Below are 10,996 nucleotides of genomic sequence, written 5' to 3' on the forward strand. Positions count from 1 at the left end.
TACTTGCTTCTTTCTCTTTCCCTTCTGCTTTGCTCACATTGGTGTGACTACCTTCTGGATTGCCAATCCCTGCCCCACCCTGTGGCCCCAAGTAATTGCATACTCACTCCTTACCTTTGCTGTCGCTTGGGTGCCACTGGCCCCATGTGAGCCATGGGGACACCACACCTCACAGCCCAGGTCAGAGAGGTTCCTTGAACCTCTTCCCCGAGCCCTCTGGGCAATGCTCCAGCACCACCTCTTGTCACCAGAGCTGCTGCCATGGGGCTTGGTGGTGGGAGCTCTTTGCCTTTAGGGAAGACGTTCTTCTGCTCTGGACCCCCAAGGCCCTGCTCGTCCCCTGTCATCCCTCCTTCTCTGTATCTGCAGGATCTCACTCCCACTCGTTTCTCCGTAAACAGAAGTCAGCCTCTCATGTTACCAGCTACTCTTGAGAACCTGCCTTCCCTTTGCCTTACTCTACATCTCACCTTCCCTTTAGAGACCAACTACTTGTAAACTGTACAAAGTATTTCCATTTCCACAGCATCCAACCACCAACCAGCATGTGACAGTCAGACCCATGTGCACGCAGCACCACAGAAAAGCTTCTCTGCAAGTTCACCCGTGACCTTCCAGAAGCTGGTTCAGGGCACATTTAATCAGCATCCCTTCTGGCTTTTCTGTCTTTGACACTGCACCTGCTCTTTCTCTTAAAGCTGCTTTCCAGTTTGTCTCCTGCCTCTCTGGTTCAGTAAACTTAAGACACTTCTCCCAGCCCCTTACTGCTTTTCCTCACTTAACTGTCAGTATTCCCACAGATTCCATCATCAGCCTCTTCCCTTTCTCCTCACCCTTGACGCTCTCTCCCGGGTGGTCTCATTTATGACCTCAACTACGAATGTAGAGTGACTCCCCCAGTCATATATCTCCAGCCCAGATTTACCCCCGAGCATCACCTCAGGAGCCCCAGAACGAATCCACTTGAGGACAGGGACATCTCTCTTACATCATATGTCAGGCTTCTCACAACGCGCCTTGCAGTAGACACTCAGTAATGTCAAATGAGTGAAAGTGTCCTGGTCTCTCTGGGCCTTTTACTCAGCCTTCAGCAACTTCCAACCAGTAACTTCAGAGGCCTCGTAATCAAGAGGAGAGTGATAATCAAGCCTCATGCACACTGTGTCAGATTTAACCTCTTACTTCTCCCGATGGTCTTTGTACTTTTCCGAAGGTACCTGGTAAGAAATTAATTAATGCCAAATAACCAGTAATGGTGTTTCCAGAGGACTAAGAGGAGCACCCCCCTGAGCAGTCCTATTTTCATCCTCACCTAGGCCTCAGCATCCTGGGCCCCTGTCCCTCCTCCATCCCCCAGCACAATTGGCTCAGACCCAGTAGATGACACCCACACCTAAACTTTGCTCGTTCCCTGGGAAGACTGACTTCTCTCAAACTTCACTGAAGGCTGCAAGAAAAAAGGAAGTCTGTTCTCCATCCGCTGCCCTGAGCCCTGGAACACCACATCCCTCCTCCCCAGTTCTCTTTACCCTACATCCTACCAACGCCAGGCCCATAGCTGGAGCCAAACTACAGAGTCTTTGGGTCCCAGGCTTTAGAACAACAATCCGTGCTTAGTGACTGCCCAGTACTGTGCCAATGAGTGCTTCCCAAGTGCTGTCTCATTTAATCCTCACGACATCACCAAGGGTAATGTATCAGGATGCTGCAGGTATAAGAAAACCCTGGCTGAAACAACCTTAAACATAAGGACATTCAATTATCTAACACACTGAAGTCCAGACGTAGGGTGGCTCCGGGCAGAGTCCAACCTGCTCAGTGACATCCAGGTTCCAGGCTCTTTCTCCATGCTGTCCTCTTTGTCAGTGGATACTATTGCTGGTTCCTCTCATTGTCAACAAGATGGCTGCCAGTGGCAACTGGTGCCTCACACCTCCTTGATCACAGCTAACAGGAGAGGGGAGGGGATGGGGAGCCTTCCACCCAACCATGGAACGTGAATCCTTTCCTGACACCTAATTAGACTAATATAGGTCACATGCTCATTCCCAAACCTGGTAACAGTCACCATGTCTATGTGCTGATTGGTTTAAGCCAATAAGAACTCCCTATTTGGAACTAGGGAAGGAGAGGAGGCCCACAAAGCTATAGTTCTATTAAAGAAAAACAGTGATGGATGTAGGAAAAAAAATGTGTGTATTTGCTACACCTACAGAGGTATAGGGAGTTACTATTAGATGGGAAAACTAACACGGTGAGAAATCGATGGCTTGCTGAAGATCATAAAGCTATTTGACAGTAGAGCTGGGATTCAAATGCACGTAGTCTTGCTCCAGTCTTTGAGATATTAACTCCTACATTAATGTCTGAGTCGTGCTAACACAGAAATCTTTGGCAACTAGGATTTAAAGATCAGAATTATATCCCCAAGAAGCAGAATGCAGATTTGATAATTCTTGATGTGAAACTTAATTGATGGAGAAAATATGCTTTTTGCAAGTGTCGTTAACAACAAAAACCAATTTTCCCTCTACTTTATGAGCCACTAATCTTTAGATTATTAATAAGGAAGTAGCATGATATTCCCTTTGAGGACAGTATGATTTAGTTTTCTTCCACTCAGACTCGTGAGTGTTTTTCTACCATGAACCTGATCTAACTTTTGTTTAATAATTGGCCCCAAACCATGAAATTAGCAAATCTTGCTGGCTTCAAACTATATTCCAAATGACCATTTCCTAGCGTGTCCACACTCCTCTCTAGTCCAAGACAACGTCTTCTCTTGCCCAGAGCACTGCAGAGGCCACATGGTGAGATACTGGCTCTGGGAGAGAGAAGGTTGAAAGAGAAGAGTTCAAGTGAGGACACGCTTAGCTTGACATAATCTTGGGGAGAGAGACCCAAATGTGGATTTGGCTTTCAGGAAAGTCCTGGAATGGAGATCCAGGAGCCTTACTAGTCAATTTATTGATGTCCTGAGAGACTTCAGGATCCTCTGCTCCCAGAAACTACACCCCCCACCAATCCCACCACCAAACTTCTGGCAATGGGGCAACGCCGGGTCCCTGACGTTCACCAGGCTGCCTGGCCACCTACTACCCCGTTTTCTGTCTCCGTCTAGACCCCTGCACCTTTCCTCTCTACTTGTCTGCCTTCTAAGATCCAGGTGATCTGGGCCTCCAGGAGGGCCCCTGCTTTTTTAGAAACCCCTGTTTTCATTAAGTCCAGAGCAACCTGACGAGCTCGTACCCTTACTGGGCTGCGTCTTTCAGAGGCAGCACAGGCTGCTCCTCATAGGTTCCCTGGAGCTCAGCCCTGGACCTACCTGAAGCCACTCCTGGACAAGTAATTCATCCAAAGGAAAGAGGACAGCCCAGCAAAGGCTTTGCACGTTGGGTCACTTCTTATTGAATATCTTTGCCTGTAGAACACTTTCTTAGATTTAGGAGGTGAGTCTCTGAGGCACATGCCTAGAGGGCCTGAGGGGGACACATGCAAATTCGACAATGTCCTTCACATCCTGCTCACCAAGGGCTGAGCCAAAAACTCCCCTCACATCTTAACTGCCCGGGGGAGATTAGTCCTTTATTACTGATAAAGTGACGTCTAATGGAATCCAAAACAACCAACCCACAGGTAAGGGGAAGCCTGAGAGAGACAGTCCCCCCAGCCTGGTGGGCAAAGGCAGGGCCCCGGGTACAGCCGCTTGCTTGGGGAGACACCCACATCACCCTTGGTCTGGGTCTGCCTGTGGAGAGAGTGCCCTGGTGATGCAGGGCTCACTACTGGGACCCCAGGGCAGATCAGAACCCCCAAGGGGACATTGAGGGTTGTCGCCCCAGCCCTGCCTGCCTGGCTGCACCATCCACACCTCCCTGTAGCTCCCTACTGCATCCCATGAAATGGCTGCGGCTCCAGGCCCCTCCCTTCCCCAGGGCTCTGGGGAGCATCTGAATTCCCAGCCACCAAGCGATTCTTTAAGAAACCAAGATATTGCACAACTTCACCATCAAGCCCGCAACCATAATTCAGCCAAGGATGCCTACCTTGGGCTCCAGATCATGTGGAACAGCCATCATCTTGCCTCCAGTGGTCCCGCTAAGGTGACAGCGATGTGCCTGGACCGTTTCTGTGAACACCCCTCCAGCTGAATGCACATCTTCATGTGGTGAAGGTGTGCATCAAGGCAGCCTGTGTGCTGAAGAGGCTGGAGGAGGGACATGTAACCACCAGCACTTGGGGCAGGGGCTCTGGTTTAGAGACCTGGGACAGATGGGCATTGAGGGTAGGACAAAGTTGGAAACTGGGAAGAGAGGGATGGGGTAATGGGCATGGGCAAGGGGTACCGACTGAAGATGTGCTCCTCCTGGTCCTCTGCCAGGTAAAAATACCAGTGGAAGGTAAGAGTCCTCAGGCACGGTCCACCAAGTCTTCTTGCTGCAAGCCTACCTTTCCATGTTTCGAACTGCCTCTGCCTGATTCCGAATGGAGGCGAGCTCAAGCAACCTCTCCAAAAGAGGACTTCGAAGAAGTCGGGAAAAGGCCCAGCTCCTGTGCTAAATATGGCCACCTAAACAACCCCATTCTTGGCCCACCTTCCACTCTGCAGGAAACTGTAGGTTTATTCTCTGGAGAGAGTAAAGTGAAGGGAGAGTTGAGGTGGGGATACTACACTATAAACAAAAGGATTGAGTGACCAAATTCCTGCTGATTCTTAGAAGTTGACATACCCAAGTTTCTTCTTCTAATTGGCTCCCAGAACTTTGGAGACAAGCATTTACTATCCAGGCAGGAAACTGCAGGGCTCTCCTCCAGGGAGTCGGACCAGCTCTGAACGCTGACATCAGGGCTCCTCAACCAAGCGACCGCTGTGCAGTGGATCTCAGAACTGCCCAGCTCTACCCATGGGCTTCCAACCAGCTTTTTACTCTTGAGGGGGAGTGCAATACACCACCCCAGAATGTGTCAATTGGCACGTGGCTTGTTTTGAGCTGAAGACAGTTGGGGCCCAGCAGACTCAGGAAGAGCTTTCCTCCTCCCCTTTAACTGCCTAAAAGAATTTACATGGGGGGGCTGTGCCAGGAAGAGAGCTGTTGCCAGAGACAACTTTTGTGTTGGGAAGACCTATCTCACCGCAGGGGAAGCATCTGACAGACGTCTGCTCTCCCTTCTCCCTGGTCTGTCTGCCTCCTGTTTGAAGCTCCGGACCACCAGCCCCTCATCCTTGGCTCAGGTTCCTGACTGCTGGGGAGTCTCCTGTTTTCAGGGGGCTCCTGCATGAATGAAATTTGTTTTTTTCCTGCTAATCTATCTTATGGTACTTTAATTATTAGACCAGCCAGAGAACCTAGAGTGCAAAACGGGGAAAGTTTTCCACTCCCACAGTCTCCTGCTCCTAGTCACGACCTGAGTGAGGTCAATGTACAACTTTGAAGATAATTGTAATTCACAAACTAGAAACAGAGGCAGACACGTTTAACCTTTATGAACTGGTCAGAGGGTAATTATCTGGGTATTATTTCTTCTATTAAGCATAGATATGGCTGTCAGTTGTAAACATGCATGTTTTCTGCATCTATATCAATAGAGGAAGGCGGATTGAGTAAACTGTGAATAAGCCCAAGGAAGGTGGGGAAAGTAGGAAGTGAGTGAGATGGAGAGCGATGAGACACAGGGAGGACCACACACAAAGAGAACTGGGGAAGAGGCCAGCTGTTCCTCAAAGCAGAAATGGAACAGCGAAACGTCCTGACAAGACAGCTAGAAGCAAATTCTGTACCTCATTTTCTGGGTTGAACAGTCTAATTTAAAAAAAAGGAGCAGGAGGAAAGGGTGAGGGTTAGGGTGAGGGGTGAGGATTGAGGGTTAGAGTTCGGGTTTGGGTTCCTTGTCAGGTTACTGTTCAGGATTGGGTTCAGGTTCGGGTTACTGTACTGGTTCAGTAATGTTTCGGGTTCGGGTTCCAGGTCGGATTGGGGTTAGGGTTTGGGTTTGGGTTCTGGTTCGGATTAGTGTTCAGGTTCCAGGTCGGATTGGGGTTAGGGTTTGGGTTTGGGTTCCGGTTCGGATTAGTGTTCAGGTTCCAGGTCGGATTGGGGTTAGGGTTTGGGTTCGGGCTACTGTTCTGGTTCAGGTAAGGGTTCAGGTTAGGGCTAGGGTTCGGGTCAGGGTAAGGGTTCGGGCAACTGTTCTGGTCAGGTTCGGGTTCAGGTTCGGGTTCGGGTTCGGGTTAGCTTTAGGGTTAGGGTTCGGGTTAGGTTTATGGTATGGGTTAGGATTATGGTTCGGGTTCTGGGTTAGGGTTAGGGTTAGGGTTCGGGTTCGGGTTCGGGTTCGGGTTCGGGTTCGGGTTAGGTTTAGGGTTCGGGTTCGGGTTCGGGTTCGGGTTCGGGTTAGGGCTAGGGTTCGGGTTCGGGTTAGGGTCAGGGTTAGGGTTAGGGTTAGGGTTCGGGTTCGGGTTAGGGTTCGGGTTCGGGTTAGGGTTCGGGTTCGGGTTAGGGCTAGGGTTCGGGTTCGGGTTCGGGCTAGGGTTCGGGTTCGGGTTCGGGTTCGGGTCAGGGTTAGGGTTAGGGTTAGGGTTCGGGTTCGGGTTAGGGTTCGGGTTCGGGTTAGGGTTCGGGTTCGGGTTAGGGCTAGGGTTCGGGTTCGGGTTCGGGCTAGGGTTCGGGTTCGGGTTCGGGTTAGGGTTCGGGTTCGGGTTCGGGTTCGGGTTAGGGTTAGGGTTAGGGTTAGGGTTAGGGTTAGGGTTCGGGTTCGGGTTCGGGTTAGGGTTCGGGTTAGGGTTAGGGTTCGGGTTCGGGTTAGGGTTAGGGTTCGGGTTAGGGTTAGGGTTCGGGTTAGGGTTCGGGTTAGGGTTCGGGTTCGGGTTAGGGTTAGGGTTAGGGTTCGGGTTAGGGTTCGGGTTCGGGTTAGGGTTAGGGTTAGGGTTCGGGTTAGGGTTCGGGTTCGGGTTAGGGTTAGGGTTAGGGTTCGGGTTCGGGTTCGGGTTAGGGTTAGGGTTAGGGTTAGGGGTTCGGGTTCGGGTTAGGGTTAGGGTTAGGGTTAGGGTTGGGGTTAGGGTTAGGGTTAGGGTTAGGGTTAGGGTTAGGGTTGGGGTTAGGGTTAGGGTTAGGGTTAGGGTTAGGGTTAGGGTTAGGGTTAGGGTTAGGGTTAGGGTTAGGGTTTAGGGTTAGGGTTAGGGTTAGGGTTAGGGTTAGGGTTAGGGTTAGGGTTAGGGTTAGGGTTAGGGTTAGGGTTTAGGGTTAGGGTTAGGGTTAGGGTTAGGGTTAGGGTTAGGGTTAGGGTTAGGGTTTAGGGTTAGGGTTAGGGTTAGGGTTAGGGTTAGGGTTAGGGTTAGGGTTAGGGTTAGGGTTAGGGTTAGGGTTAGGGTTAGGGTTAGGGTTAGGGTTAGGGTTAGGGTTAGGGTTAGGGTTAGGGTTAGGGTTAGGGTTAGGGTTAGGGTTAGGGTTAGGGTTAGGGTTAGGGTTAGGGTTAGGGTTAGGGTTAGGGTTAGGGTTAGGGTTAGGGTTAGGGTTAGGGTTAGGGTTAGGGTTAGGGTTAGGGTTAGGGTTAGGGTTAGGGTTAGGGTTAGGGTTAGGGTTAGGGTTAGGGTTAGGGTTAGGGTTAGGGTTAGGGTTAGGGTTAGGGTTAGGGTTAGGGTTAGGGTTAGGGTTAGGGTTAGGGTTAGGGTTAGGGTTAGGGTTAGGGTTAGGGTTAGGGTTAGGGTTAGGGTTAGGGTTAGGGTTAGGGTTAGGGTTAGGGTTAGGGTTAGGGTTAGGGTTAGGGTTAGGGTTAGGGTTAGGGTTAGGGTTAGGGTTAGGGTTAGGGTTAGGGTTAGGGTTAGGGTTAGGGTTAGGGTTAGGGTTAGGGTTAGGGTTAGGGTTAGGGTTAGGGTTAGGGTTAGGGTTAGGGTTAGGGTTAGGGTTAGGGTTAGGGTTAGGGTTAGGGTTAGGGTTAGGGTTAGGGTTAGGGTTAGGGTTAGGGTTAGGGTTAGGGTTAGGGTTAGGGTTAGGGTTAGGGTTAGGGTTAGGGTTAGGGTTAGGGTTAGGGTTAGGGTTAGGGTTAGGGTTAGGGTTAGGGTTAGGGTTAGGGTTAGGGTTAGGGTTAGGGTTAGGGTTAGGGTTAGGGTTAGGGTTAGGGTTAGGGTTAGGGTTAGGGTTAGGGTTAGGGTTAGGGTTAGGGTTAGGGTTAGGGTTAGGGTTAGGGTTAGGGTTAGGGTTAGGGTTAGGGTTAGGGTTAGGGTTAGGGTTAGGGTTAGGGTTAGGGTTAGGGTTAGGGTTAGGGTTAGGGTTAGGGTTAGGGTTAGGGTTAGGGTTAGGGTTAGGGTTAGGGTTAGGGTTAGGGTTAGGGTTAGGGTTAGGGTTAGGGTTAGGGTTAGGGTTAGGGTTAGGGTTAGGGTTAGGGTTAGGGTTAGGGTTAGGGTTAGGGTTAGGGTTAGGGTTAGGGTTAGGGTTAGGGTTAGGGTTAGGGTTAGGGTTAGGGTTAGGGTTAGGGTTAGGGTTAGGGTTAGGGTTAGGGTTAGGGTTAGGGTTAGGGTTAGGGTTAGGGTTAGGGTTAGGGTTAGGGTTAGGGTTAGGGTTAGGGTTAGGGTTAGGGTTAGGGTTAGGGTTAGGGTTAGGGTTAGGGTTAGGGTTAGGGTTAGGGTTAGGGTTAGGGTTAGGGTTAGGGTTAGGGTTAGGGTTAGGGTTAGGGTTAGGGTTAGGGTTAGGGTTAGGGTTAGGGTTAGGGTTAGGGTTAGGGTTAGGGTTAGGGTTAGGGTTAGGGTTAGGGTTAGGGTTAGGGTTAGGGTTAGGGTTAGGGTTAGGGTTAGGGTTAGGGTTAGGGTTAGGGTTAGGGTTAGGGTTAGGGTTAGGGTTAGGGTTAGGGTTAGGGTTAGGGTTAGGGTTAGGGTTAGGGTTAGGGTTAGGGTTAGGGTTAGGGTTAGGGTTAGGGTTAGGGTTAGGGTTAGGGTTAGGGTTAGGGTTAGGGTTAGGGTTAGGGTTAGGGTTAGGGTTAGGGTTAGGGTTAGGGTTAGGGTTAGGGTTAGGGTTAGGGTTAGGGTTAGGGTTAGGGTTAGGGTTAGGGTTAGGGTTAGGGTTAGGGTTAGGGTTAGGGTTAGGGTTAGGGTTAGGGTTAGGGTTAGGGTTAGGGTTAGGGTTAGGGTTAGGGTTAGGGTTAGGGTTAGGGTTAGGGTTAGGGTTAGGGTTAGGGTTAGGGTTAGGGTTAGGGTTAGGGTTAGGGTTAGGGTTAGGGTTAGGGTTAGGGTTAGGGTTAGGGTTAGGGTTAGGGTTAGGGTTAGGGTTAGGGTTAGGGTTAGGGTTAGGGTTAGGGTTAGGGTTAGGGTTAGGGTTAGGGTTAGGGTTAGGGTTAGGGTTAGGGTTAGGGTTAGGGTTAGGGTTAGGGTTAGGGTTAGGGTTAGGGTTAGGGTTAGGGTTAGGGTTAGGGTTAGGGTTAGGGTTAGGGTTAGGGTTAGGGTTAGGGTTAGGGTTAGGGTTAGGGTTAGGGTTAGGGTTAGGGTTAGGGTTAGGGTTAGGGTTAGGGTTAGGGTTAGGGTTAGGGTTAGGGTTAGGGTTAGGGTTAGGGTTAGGGTTAGGGTTAGGGTTAGGGTTAGGGTTAGGGTTAGGGTTAGGGTTAGGGTTAGGGTTAGGGTTAGGGTTAGGGTTAGGGTTAGGGTTAGGGTTAGGGTTAGGGTTAGGGTTAGGGTTAGGGTTAGGGTTAGGGTTAGGGTTAGGGTTAGGGTTAGGGTTAGGGTTAGGGTTAGGGTTAGGGTTAGGGTTAGGGTTAGGGTTAGGGTTAGGGTTAGGGTTAGGGTTAGGGTTAGGGTTAGGGTTAGGGTTAGGGTTAGGGTTAGGGTTAGGGTTAGGGTTAGGGTTAGGGTTAGGGTTAGGGTTAGGGTTAGGGTTAGGGTTAGGGTTAGGGTTAGGGTTAGGGTTAGGGTTAGGGTTAGGGTTAGGGTTAGGGTTAGGGTTAGGGTTAGGGTTAGGGTTAGGGTTAGGGTTAGGGTTAGGGTTAGGGTTAGGGTTAGGGTTAGGGTTAGGGTTAGGGTTAGGGTTAGGGTTAGGGTTAGGGTTAGGGTTAGGGTTAGGGTTAGGGTTAGGGTTAGGGTTAGGGTTAGGGTTAGGGTTAGGGTTAGGGTTAGGGTTAGGGTTAGGGTTAGGGTTAGGGTTAGGGTTAGGGTTAGGGTTAGGGTTAGGGTTAGGGTTAGGGTTAGGGTTAGGGTTAGGGTTAGGGTTAGGGTTAGGGTTAGGGTTAGGGTTAGGGTTAGGGTTAGGGTTAGGGTTAGGGTTAGGGTTAGGGTTAGGGTTAGGGTTAGGGTTAGGGTTAGGGTTAGGGTTAGGGTTAGGGTTAGGGTTAGGGTTAGGGTTAGGGTTAGGGTTAGGGTTAGGGTTAGGGTTAGGGTTAGGGTTAGGGTTAGGGTTAGGGTTAGGGTTAGGGTTAGGGTTAGGGTTAGGGTTAGGGTTAGGGTTAGGGTTAGGGTTAGGGTTAGGGTTAGGGTTAGGGTTAGGGTTAGGGTTAGGGTTAGGGTTAGGGTTAGGGTTAGGGTTAGGGTTAGGGTTAGGGTTAGGGTTAGGGTTAGGGTTAGGGTTAGGGTTAGGGTTAGGGTTAGGGTTAGGGTTAGGGTTAGGGTTAGGGTTAGGGTTAGGGTTAGGGTTAGGGTTAGGGTTAGGGTTAGGGTTAGGGTTAGGGTTAGGGTTAGGGTTAGGGTTAGGGTTAGGGTTAGGGTTAGGGTTAGGGTTAGGGTTAGGGTTAGGGTTAGGGTTAGGGTTAGGGTTAGGGTTAGGGTTAGGGTTAGGGTTAGGGTTAGGGTTAGGGTTAGGGTTAGGGTTAGGGTTAGGGTTAGGGTTAGGGTTAGGGTTAGGGTTAGGGTTAGGGTTAGGGTTAGGGTTAGGGTTAGGGTTAGGGTTAGGGTTAGGGTTAGGGTTAGGGTTAGGGTTAGGGTTAGGGTTAGGGTTAGGGTTAGGGTTAGGGTTAGGGTTAGGGTTAGGGTTAGGGTTAGGGTTAGGGTTAGGGTTAGGGTTAGGGTTAGGGTTAGGGTTAG

Source organism: Equus przewalskii, chromosome 19 (genome assembly GCF_037783145.1).
Source record: "Equus przewalskii isolate Varuska chromosome 19, EquPr2, whole genome shotgun sequence".
NCBI classification, from domain to species: domain Eukaryota; kingdom Metazoa; phylum Chordata; class Mammalia; order Perissodactyla; family Equidae; genus Equus; species Equus przewalskii.